Raw genomic sequence first — 12,819 nt, 5'->3', positions numbered from 1 at the left:
CCATCTCTCTGAGGAATGTCATTGAAATATGGATTGGGATTGCATTATATGTGTAAACTGCTTTGGGCAGTATCGACAGTTTCACAATGCTTAGTCTTCCTCCCCAAGAGCATGGTACATTTTTCCATTTTTGTAGGTCTCTTTTGATTTCTTGTAGTAGTGTTTTGTAGTGTTCTTTGTATAGGTCCTTTGTCTCTGACTACATTTTTCTCTAGCTATTTCATCCTTTGGGCGAGTATTGTAAATGGTATTGCTTTCCTAATGTCTTTTTAAGTAGTTAATGGTATAGATGAATCCAACTGATTTTTGTTATGTTGATCTTATATCCTGCCAGTGTGCTGAATCTTCCAATAAGGCCTATTAGCTTTTTTACTGAGTCTTTGGGGTTGTCTATGTATAAGATCATATCATCTGCAAAGAGAGTTTACTTCCTCTTTGCCAATTTGGATGCCTTTACTATCCCTGTCTTGCCATACTGCTCTTGCTAAAACTTCCAGCACAATATTGAATAGGAGTGGTGACAAAGGGCATCTTTGTCTGGTTCCTGTTCACAGAGGGGAGTCTTTCAATTTCTCTCCATTGAGAGTAATGTAGGCTGTTGGTTTTGTATATATGCTCTTTATTATGTTGAGGAATTTCCCTTCAATTCTTACTTTGTTGATTGTTTTTATCAGGAATGGATGTTGGATTTTGTCAAATCCCTTTTCTGCATCCATCGATATGATCATGTGGTTCTTTTCTTATTTCTTATTTATATGGTGGATAATGATTGGTTTTCTAATGTTGAACCATCCTTGCATCCCTGATATTAATCCCACTTGATCATGTTGTATTATTTTTTTGATGTGCTGCTGGATTCTGTTGGCTAGGATTTTGTTGACAATTTTTGCATCTATGTTCATGAGGGATATTGATTGGTCTTTTATTTTTTTTCTTAGTGATGTTTTTCCCTGATTTTGGTATGAGGATTATGCTTGCTTCATAAAACGTATTAGGAAGTTTTCCATCCTCCTCTATATTCTGGAATAATCTGAGTAGAATTGGTGACAGATCTTTCCTGAATGTTTGGTAAACTCACCAGTGAAGCCATCTGGGCCTGGACTTCTTTTGGTTGGGAATTTTTGAAGAACTGATCAATTTCTTCTTTTGTTATGGGTCTGTTCAGGTTTTCTACTTCACTCTGTGTAAGTTTAGGTAGGTCGTGTTTATCTAAAAATGTATCCATCTCTTTTAAGTTTTCAAATTTGTTGGAGTACTCAACTTTTCATAGTATTCTGTTATTATCCCTTTGATTTCCTTTGGTTCTGTTGTAAAATCACCAATGTGCTTTCTAATGCATGCCATTTGTGTCTTCTCCCTTTTTTCTTTTGTTAGGTTTGCCAATGGTTTGTCATATGTTTTAATCCTTTCAGAGAACCAGCTTCTTGTCCTGTTGATTCTTTCTATAGTTTTTCTGTTTTCTATCTCATTTATTTCTGCTCTAATGTTTATTTCTTTTCTTTTGGTGGCTGTAGGTTCCCTCTGTTGGTCTGTTTCTAATTGTTACAGATGCTGTGTTAATGTGTTAATTTTGTTCTTTCTTCTTATTGGATGTGTGCATTTATGCAATAATTTGACCTCTCAGCACTGCTTTTGCCATATCCCAAAGATTTTGGTATGTTGTACTTTCGTTCTCATTTGTTTCTAGGAACTTTGTGAGTTCACGTTTAATTTCTTCTACTACCCAGTCACTTTTCAGCAGGGTGTTATTCAGTTTCCATGTATTGACTTTATTTCCTTGGTCTTCTTATTGTTGATTTCTAATTTGGTAGCATTGTGGTCTGAGATGATGCTTTGTAGTACTTTGATATTTGTAAATTTATGGAGGTTTGTTTTGTTGCCTAACATGTGGTCTATTCTGGTGAATGTTCCATGTGTACTGGAAAAGAATGTGTATTGTGCTGTTGTTGGGTTGAATGCTCTGAACACATCTATGAAGTCCAGTTGGCTGATTGTGTTGTTTAGTTCCCCTGTGTCTTTGTTGAGTTTCTTTCTTGCTGTTCTATCCTTTTTTCAAAGTGGTGTATTAATATCGCCCACTATTATTGTAGATTCATCTATTTCTTTCTTCAAATCGATTAGAATTTGCTTTATATGTTTTGGAGCTCTTTCATTGGGAGCATAGATATTTATTATGGTTATGTCATCTTGTTCAATTGTTCCTTTAATCATGAGATAATGTCCATCTTTATTTATTATGCTGGTTTTTTCCTTAAGGTTTATTTTATCAGAGATTAATACTGCCACTCCTGTTCATTTTTTATTGCAATTAGCTTGGTATATTTTTATTATCCTTTGACTTTTAATCTGTTTTTGTCTCTGTGTGTAAGATGTGTCTCTTGCAGACAGTATATTGAAGGATCTTGTTGTCTTATCCATTTTGCCACCCTCCATCTCTTAACTGGTGCATTTAATCCATTTGCATTCAGTGTAATTATTGATAGGTATGGATTAATTGCTGCTATTATGTTTTTTTTTTGTAGTGTGGCTTCATTCTTTGTTCTGCGTGTCTTCCTGTGTTGAATTCATGCTTTTTGTGTTCTTTCTTGTGAGTTTCTTATTAGTTTTAATGTTTCCATGTTCTTTTTGGAAGTTCTTTTCTTTGAGGTTACCTTATATTCCATTAACTTTTCCTCCATTTAATGTAATCTATTTCATTCTGTAATCTATCTGACCTTCTCACCATCTGGAACTGTGTTCCTGTGTGTTTACCTTCTCTCACAATGTAATTGTTTTTATCATAGACTGCTCTCCCAGATCCTCTGAGTTTGTTCTTATAGTTTTGTTCTGTTCTCAACTCTTCCTTCTGTTGATTTAATTCTGGGAGGTGCTGTCACGTATATCAATCTCTGGTTGTTGTCTGTTCTTGTTGGTTCTCAGTCCACAGAGCTCCCTTTAGGATGTTTTGTAGCTCAGGGCTGGCTTTGGCAAAATCCATTAGCTTCTGATTGTCCTGGAATGTTTTATTACACCTTCATATTTGATTGATAGCTTTGCTGGATAAAGGATTCTTGTTATTGTTGTTAAGTGCCGTTGAGTCAGTTCTAACCCATAGCAACCCTGTACAAGGTTTCCGAGGGTGTAAATCTTTACGGGAGTAGAAAACCTCATCTTTCTCCCGCAGAGCAGCTGGTAGTTTCGAACCGCTGACATTAAGGTTCACAGCCTGATTGGTAACCAGTACGCTACCAGAGCTTGGTTGACAGTATTTTTCTTTCAGGGTTTTATATATGTCACCTCATTGCCTTCTTGCCTGCATGGTTTCTTCTGAGAGAGCTGAGCTTAATCTGACTTGTTTGCCTTTTTATATAACACTTCTCTTTTTCCTAGCTGCTTTCAGATTGTCTTCTTATCTTTGATTTTGGAGAGCTTTATTATAAAATGTCTTGGTGATTTTCTTTTGGGGTCTATCCTTCTTATTGTTCATTGAGCTTCTTGAATGCTTATCTTTTCGCATTTCAGAATGTTAGAGAAATTTTCTTCCAGAAGCTCTTCAACTATCTCCTCTGTGGACTTGTGTGATTCTTCTTGTTCTGGAATGCCGATAATTCTTAAGTTATTCCTCTTCATGTTGTCCAACATGATTCTTAGACCTTCTTTGGATTTTTTTTTTCATCCTTTTTTCTGCTTGCTCATCTGTCTTGGTAATATTGAAAGATTTGTCTTCCAGCTCCCTAGTTTTAGCTTTCATCTCTTCAATTCTACTCCTTTGCCCATTTAGTGTATTGTCTATTTCTGATATTCTATTATTAATCATTTAGACCTCTTTTTGTAGGTTTTGAATTGTTTTCAATGCTGTATCTATCTTATTTGATTGTTCCTGTAGTATTTTCCTGACTTCTTTCTTATTTTTTTCAACTCCATTGTAAAGTGTTTTGAATCATTTTATAATCATTTTTCTGAATTCCTTCTCAGACATTTCCAAGGCCTGTCTTCCTTCCAGAATGTAGTCCAGGTTTACCTCTAGGTCACTTGTCTCAGACTTTTTGTCTTGTTTCTGGCCTTGTGCTGATATGGTCATCTGTTTTTGTTTCTTGGACATTTTCAGTGGTTAACTGTGGCCTTAATACTTACTTGAGTGTGCTTTTTGGTGTTTTCATGCTTTCTGATTGTCTTCATGTAGATATAATCAGGAGGTGGGCTTCTTTTTCACTCTTCTTATTGCTTAACTCAGAGTAACTTTCACGGGTATTGTCTGCCTCCCTGGTTTATGGCAGTTGGTATTGATTCTTGCCTGGATTATGAGGTTTTATAGGGTGTGATTGTAGCTTGATTATATGGCTGCAATTGCTGTCTCTTCTTGGGTAATATAGGTAGAGAAAGAGTTCCCTAAAGGTAACAGGGGGAACAGAAAAAACAAACAAACAAGAAACCAGCAAAAGCAAAAAAACAAAACAAAAGAAAAACAAAACCAGATAAGATACTGTAGTCTATAATCACAGAAAAGAGACAGGAGAGAGAAAAAGAAAAAAAAAATCTGTAGCCTATTTTGCCTTCAAGGCCACGTGATAAATTTCAAGATGCTACTGTTGGTTGTTATGCTGTACCTCAGGATTTAATTTTTGGCCTGTTTTGTTTTTATACTCTCTTCTACGCCACATCCCCTGTTCTGGCCTTTTCCCTATTAATAAACAGTTTTTTAAACCAAACAATAGTTTAATTTAGCTAGTTAGAATGGTCTGTGTTGAGTATTATGCTCTTTTAAGAACTATCAGTATGGAATCAAATTGACAACAGCAGCTTAAAGAATTCAGGGAGCAGAGACTTTCTGTTAATGGGGAAGAAGTGAGAATGGTTTTCCAACAGGAGAAATGTCACCAATGACACTGTACATGTAGAAACTGTTGAAATAGTGGATGTTTTGCTGCATATATTCTCAACAACAACAAAATGAGTAAAATTATGTTTTTAAATTTGTATATGTCTATTTATACTCTTTCCTTCTTCTTGTAAGTATTAGAATATATTCTGCCTTCCATGTTTCTGGCTCTCAATAGTTTTTGATTGCATCTGGTTTTTTTTACATTCTCTTTCCAGTTCATATATGTTATTTTATTTATGGCTCCATTGTTTTTCTTTGTCTATATCTGTCCTGGATCCTACCATCCATTCCTTTTGTTAAATGCCACCAAGTTTGTTCCAATACATAGCATTTATTCCGATTCAACACCCTGTTATAGTGTTCCCAAGCCTGTAAATCTTTACAGGAGTAGAAAGTCTCATCTTTTTCACACAGGATGGCTGATGAGCTCAAAGTGCTGACCTTGTAGTTTATAGTCCAATGCTTATCCTACTGAATCATCCTGCTCCTCTATCTTCCAGGACTTGATTTGATCATTCCACATTTCTCTCCATACTTTTGCTTTGCTAATCTTTTGTTCCGTTGGCTCAGAAAAGTGCCAGCACAAACTGTATCCACCTCTTCCAGTTCAGTTCTGATAAGATGCAGTATGTTAAACTGTGGAGAAAACTACACAATAGCTTCCCTACAAACTCATAGAATCAAACCACTTGTGTCCACAACACTGGAAGGGATTCCATCAGGAGTTTTCTCTCTTCCATTCATGAGTATGCCATATAGGAACAAGACTCCTTTTTTTTTTTTTTTTTTTTAAGTTTTTATTGTGAATTGAGTAATGGTTTATATGGGAGAACATTGGTTTTACACTAATCCTATCATATTTTGTTTAATTGCAATGATTACAATCCTCTCTGTGCATCATTATTCAACAGCATTTGCTTCTATTCCCTTGAACAAAACTCCTTGTAAAACACAACTTTCACTTTCTATTGCACAATGGGAAAACTGATTCCCCTGAGTAATTCTTCAATTTTTTACCTTTAGTACCTACAACATTCTTTCTATTTGCACTCTTTTGTTTCTTTTTCCTTTCTGTCTCAATGTTCCTTGCACAGCTTAGTCCCTTTGCAGTGTGTGGTAGCCTACACTTCCTATCCTTCAGAACCATTACTCCATTAAATGCCTCTACTTAATCTTTGATTTTTTTTTGTTTTTAATCCTTGATTTTTATGTTTCACTCTCACCTGGCTATTTCACTGCAGCATATGCATATTTGCTCAGTTTGCCTTTACTTTAAAAAATGTCCTTATAACTTAGTGCTACCGTGACAAGTCCATTTTTCAAAACAGAAATTTATTCTCTCCCCATTTTGGAAGCTAAATGTCCAAATCAGAGTCTTGGTTGTGCTCATTCCTTCCTTGTCAGTTTTCCTGGTATTCCTTGATTCCTTGTCAAGCCTCACAAGACATCTGTCTTCCCAGTTTCTGCTTTCATCTGTTTCTGATCTACTGTTTTTATAAGTCATAAGTGATTTGGTTTAGGAAACCTTTTACAATTACATGGCCCCCCATCAACCAAGCAAAGAAAACTGAATCTAAACAGGATGATATCCACAGATATAGGGGTAAGGATTCTAATACCTATTTTGGATGGGACACAATTTATCCTTAACACACCTCATACTTTGATTTTTTTTTTTTTTCTTATGATATATCTTCCCTGAGCCCTCATTTTCCTTGTACACATACTGAAAGTTGAAGGACCATCTTTGGAGTTTTCTGTTTCCCTGGGTTGGCTAGATCTCACAGTTCAGAGTAGTTTAAGTTCCAAGAGCCACCAACCAGGAATATACTAACCTGTGAGTAATAAGCTATCATGTTAGGGTATAAAATAACTAAAAGATTACATTCTGATTTATAGTTCTGGAAATGATTAAAGTATCAACCTTTAAAATTGTTTTAAAATAAACTAGAGTTTGTATCCAGTGTGGTACCTCTCTTAGCACCAACAACATTCAAAAATGCACATTCCACTTTTTGATACTTCCTGAAATTTACATACCATCTACTCTTTAATCTAATATTCTACCAATTGTATTTGAAATGAAGCTTAAGACTTATTATGACCATCATTTGGTAAAAATATATTGAGTGTTTAGAAGTAAATATTAAACGTTTCTATATAAATGGCCAACACCATTCCATTTCAGCTCAGTAATAGCTTGGATATAGATCTTCATGTGTTCTATTAAATTATGAGAACTTCCAATTTTCCTAGCTTCCTACATTGTACAGTCCATCTTCTGAATACTAATGGATATTTACAGCTGTTTCTCTTCACTTTGAGTTGTGCCCCATCAGAAAATGAAGGTCAGGAAGGGTTTACTCCATTTGTGTCATCACGGTCAGTTCTATTTTGAGGAGGCAGCTCTTTCCCAGTTGTGTTTTGAGTGTCTTCCAACATAAGATACTCATGTTCCAGTACTGTAATTGACAATATTCTGGTGCTTTTCATAAACTTCCAATAATCTGTATTCTGGTGCTTCTTACAATGTTTTGCTGCTATTCATAAGGTTTTCAGTGGCTAAATATTCAGAAATAGTTAGTCTCCTTCTCTTAGTGTATCTTTGTTTGGATGCAACACTCAAGTCACCCCAATATGACAACCTGATAGATGAGTGGTGGTTTAATAAGGCATTTAATTTATCTCCTAAGTTTGAACTGGACTCCTGGTGTGGCACTGTGGGTTAACATGCTGTACTGAAAAGTCAGTTTGAACTGTAAGATCTGTGGTTCAAGTGCACCAGTTGCTCCTTGGAAAACCTATGCAGGGTTGCTATGGGTCAGAACTGACTCTACGGCACTTAACAACAACAACAAAAAAACAATTTTGAATTAGGGATATCTTGAAGAAATCCAACAAAATCATGTTGTGATATTATTTTAACATGTAGCTAAATTCTATTTGTTAATAATTTACTTAAGTTTTTTCCTATTGATATTCATAAGTGAAATTGATCTATTGTTTTCTTTTGAAATTATTCATTTCAGGTTTTGATATTATTATTATGGTTTCATAGTATGTATTTTATAAATTTTTCTTTTTAAATGCTTTGGCACAATTTAATCAGCACTGAAGTTATTGGTGCCTTGTTGCTAAGTGCTGGCTAGTTGGTTCCAACTGATTTTGACCTTGCAGCAAGGATGGGAAACATCTAGTCCACTGGTCATATAAAGACCGCAAAGTCCTTTTGTCTGGCCCTGCAAAGGCAACCCCAGTTCCAGCTATTACATTAGAGTTGAGTTGATTAAATGTTTGGCCAGATATTGTTGTTGTTAAGTGCTGTCGAGTCGATTCTGACCCATAAGTGACCCTGTATAGGGTTTCTAAGGAGCAACTGCTGAGCTTGAACCACCGACCTTGCAGTTAAAATGACTTTGCAGTCTGACGCATTAGCCCACAGCGCCATATAGCAGACTAATTTTTAAGTTGATAATTTTGTATGGCTAACAAATGATCTTATAAATTTTGGTAGAAAAAATTTCCTCACCCCTCTGTTTTCTCGGGAGTGGCTTGTAGGTTTGATCAGTCGACCTTTTGTTTAGTAGTCCAGTGATTGTCCTACAGCGCTACACAAGAATGCCTCAGGTGCCTTAAAGGTTAGGGAAATTCAGCTATGAATCCCATTGGGTTTGGCATTTTTAATTTCTTATGGAGTGGCCTTTAGAAAATTTTTAATTTAGAAATTTTCTTTCTTTTCAAGTGAGTTTTGGTCATTTCCTTGCTTTTAATGACTACTTAAACACTTCTAATTTAATGTACCTTAGCCTCTACAACTAGTGTCTGCTGATTCTCTGCTATAGCAGGAACAATTTGGTAGGACTCTTCTAACTTCAGTGGTTGGTTCTCAGCCTTAGCATTAACATCATCTGGCAGCTTTAGAAAAATACCAGTGCCAAAACAAAAGAAAACCAAACAAAAAACAAACGCTCTTGATAGTCAAGTGCTGATGATTTGTTAAAAGCTTTCATATGACTCTAAAGAACCATACTACTGTTATACCTTTCTTCTCCTAACCATTCAATTTCAATAAATTATGTGTTATTTAAAAAAAATTATCTAATTTTACTTTTATATTCTTTAAAACGTGTTAGCCACATACATGAGTAAATACTCATATAACCCCCACCTGTCCGCTCTTCTTATTTTGCATTTTTTGTGTGCTGTTTCATTCCTTCTTTGACATAATTTGTAATGTTCACACTTTATTTCCAGCCTTCTTCATCCTTTAAAATAGATTCAGTCACCACTGCCAGGTATTTTTCTCCATTTAGTCTTGGTTGACTGAAATTTGTTATCTAATGGTTTCATAAACACGGGTTCATGGAGGGCACAATTGTTCTGTTTCCTTAATACTTAAATGTAGTTTGTCTGGATATAGAAACTTTAGGATGTATATAGAAAATTTAGGATGTATATTATTTCCGTGTGTGTGTGTGTATGTGAGAGAGAGTATCGATCTTTGCTGGACCACAAAGGTCAGTTTGAACAATAAAGTTGGCAGTTTAAACACAACAGCCGCTCCTCTATGTGTTCGAACTGACTCAATGGCACTTATCAACAACATCTTCTGACATGGAATATTGTTGTGAAGTCTGAGGCCAGTCTCAACTTTCTCCTTGGAATTAAATCTAGGAAATAATGTGATACTGTAACAAAGTCTAAAATACAATAAGAACAAAACAACTTACTAGCTCTGTCAGGTTGATTCTAACTCATGTTACTGAGTAGAACTGCTTGTACTTCAAAGGGTTTTCAAGGGACCTTCTGAAAGCAGAGTGACAGACCTTTTCCTGCAGTTAGTAGCTGACAGCTTAACTATGATATCCTGAAACTACAATTTAAATAAGATAGAAGTTTACTTCTGTCTCATATATCAATCTTGCTAGTTATTAGGGCAACTCTGTTTCATAATACTGTTTGTTGTTGTTGTTGTCAGAACCGACTCACAGCGACCCCATGCACAGCAGAACGAAACAATGTCCAATCCTGGGCCAACCTCACTACCGCTGCCACACTTGACGCCATCAATGATGCTACCTGGCCGATCCATCTCATTGGGGGTCTTCCTCTTTTTCTCTGACCCTCCACCTTACCCAGCATGACATCCTTCTCCATTGTTTAGGGATCAGTTTTTCCATCTGGTTGCTCCGCCATGCTCCAGACTTGTTCTAGAGTTGCCACATCTACATTTCATTCAGGAAAACAGCTCTTCTTTAAATTGCAGATGACCTTGCACACTTCGTATCAGTTACATCTAATTGGCCAAAGCTTATTCATCATCCCACCCTAACCAAGGCAAGAAAAGTTGGTGAATGCAATGTCTAGGTGGATGGCACATACCCAGAAATACAAGGAAATTTAGTGGGAACATGTACAACAAACGTACAGGTTCCTTGATTATTTTGTCAGGGTGCCCAAAGGCTTTTTTGTTTGTTTGACTGACTGATTTTAATATTTCAAATCCAGGGTTATCACTAGGGTATGTTTCAGTTTGGATGATATTGCATGAGTTTATAAAAATTGTGTTATTAATTCAAACTTTGTACTCCTAGTATGGTGTTATAGGATAAGGACTGGACTGTTAACCACAAGGTCAAGGGTTCAAACTCACCAGCTGCTCCTCGGAAACCTTATACAGGGTCTCTATGAGTCCGGACCCACGTGAAGGCACTTACGAACAACAATTCAAGCTTTAGATTTAGGTCTTTGTGTTCTTCAAAATTATTTTTGCCAGCTATATTTGTTTTGTCTTGATTTTGTATGTGTGAGTGTGTCTCTTCTTCATATCCACCACCACTATTCTTTATAACAATCATCTTGTTTGTTTTTCTCTCTCCTAGTCTCCTGTCCCATAATGCACTTTAAGTGATGGCTTTCTGAGCCGCTTAATGTGACTTTAAGGAGCTCTGGTAGCATCATGGTTATGAGTTGGGCTGCTAACCTCGAAGTCAGCAGTTCAAAACTACCAGCTGTTCCGTGGGAGAAAGATGAGGCTTTTTGCTCCAGCAAAGATTTACAGCCTCAGAAACCTTATACAGGGTCACTATGAGTTGAAACCGACTCCATGGCACATAACCAACTAGTCAACCAATGTGACTTTGATTTCTTGGATGGATTTATTCCTTTTCTTCTATTTCTATATATATATTTTTAATGTATACTTTATTTATTTTTTACAATCAACTATGTATTTCTTAAGTCTGCTAGCACATGTTTTTATATCCTCCTGTTCTCTCTAAGATCTTTGATTCATTGAGCTGCTCATATTCATGACCCTATGTTAGGTCATGCTTTTCACATGATCAGTGGCTATATTTTTCTGATGTGTTTGTTACCAGTCACTTATTTTCTCCATATTTCATCCTTTTCCTGAAAGTATCTTTGCATAGATACCTTTTGCTTATGAGGTTTTGAATGAGGTGAATTCTTATAATTTTCAAGAGATTCCTTTGGGGTAGGAGCTAGAGCAATCAGTAACTTTCTCTTGCTCACAAGGAACTTTCTTATGACTCAGGGTCAAGTGTGTATGATGTGTGTTTGTATATGAACTGCTTTAACCTTCGTTTTTTCCAAGTTTAAAGAAATCAGCAGTTGCAGGACTGCTCATAATTCGCAGTTCATTTCCTTCACTGACACACTGCTTCTCGCAAAGCTGTGTTTCCTTTTCAGGCCCACCTCCCCTGCCTATTTCAAGCGGTCAAAGAGGGTATAGGGAAGCTCTGTCCACAGGAATTCTGTTTCCATTGTTCCAGGCAAAAGCTTGTGGTTTTGCCCCTTGGGTGATGGCACATATTTTGGATAACTGTGTTCTGTTTGCTCTGTTTGAGCTCTTTTGCCAGAGATATATCTTTAGGCATCTTCCTGCACCCATGTTTGACCTCTCCTGAAGCTGACAGCTTTTATTCAAATATTATAGTTCAAGGTCACAGGTGTCTCCTAGTTTTATTACCCCCCCCCCATTTTTATCTGCTCTGCTTTGTTTTCATGGTTGCTTTGAATTGATTTCTTAGAAAACATTGGATAGAACCCTCTTTAGTCTGCTATTTTAAAATCAGATAAGCTGTATATCCATTTCTAGAAATGCGGTAATATTTTGTTAGGCTTAATTCTTGTAAGTGATATATTTAGAGCTGCGGTGACACTCTCAAATCTAAAACTGCTGTAACATTTGGTTCCCTGACCAGGAAACTGACCACCCTGGCCCCTTGAGCAACTGGATTGGAGTCAGGGAGTGGCTGATGGTGAGCTCCCTTCAGCGGACGAGATGGCGCATCACTGCCCCATTAGTGGGTCTCTTCTCCTCCAAGTGGGGCAGTCAGCTACCGCACCTACTTCTCCTGACTGGACTCATAAAGGAGAGGTTGAACCAGAGAATGGACCAGGACTCCTGGAATAGGTAATGGCCTGGACCCTGGGTTAAACCCAGTCAGGCCTGTCCCTATGGACAGAAGTGGAAGGCTGAGCCCCTTCCAAGGTCTCACCTAGAGGCCTCAGTCAGGGACTCCCCTAAAGGTGGTGGAACAGCTATAAACTCTGTGCAAAGTAGCCAAAGTGTGGCTTGTCGCACTCAGTCTGTGTGGTTCCATGGCTCTGGCTACGGAATACTTAGGTGATATGGGGAATTCTTAAAGTGAGCCAACAGTTTTAGAATGTATGTTAATGGACTTTTTAAAAAGGGAGGTCTTGTGGTGTGTGGTGAGAATGAGTGTGCCTGGCACCATTCTGGCAGCAAATCTCATACGGCTTAGGGAAACGGTCTACCCTGCTGGCATGTAGTGGACTCCTGGTTTGAAACTCTCCAAAGCTAAATGATGCTTGAAAATCCTCATGGGAGGAACAGCTACATCTGGACACGGTCTGTCTGTGAACACACAGTAACCGAACCCTCCAAGGAGTGCTGTCAAGAATCTTTTCTT

Source organism: Chrysochloris asiatica, unplaced genomic scaffold, assembly GCF_000296735.1.
Source record: "Chrysochloris asiatica unplaced genomic scaffold, ChrAsi1.0 scaffold00160, whole genome shotgun sequence".
In the NCBI taxonomy this organism is placed as follows: domain Eukaryota; kingdom Metazoa; phylum Chordata; class Mammalia; order Afrosoricida; family Chrysochloridae; genus Chrysochloris; species Chrysochloris asiatica.
This window is presented reverse-complemented; position numbering follows the sequence as displayed.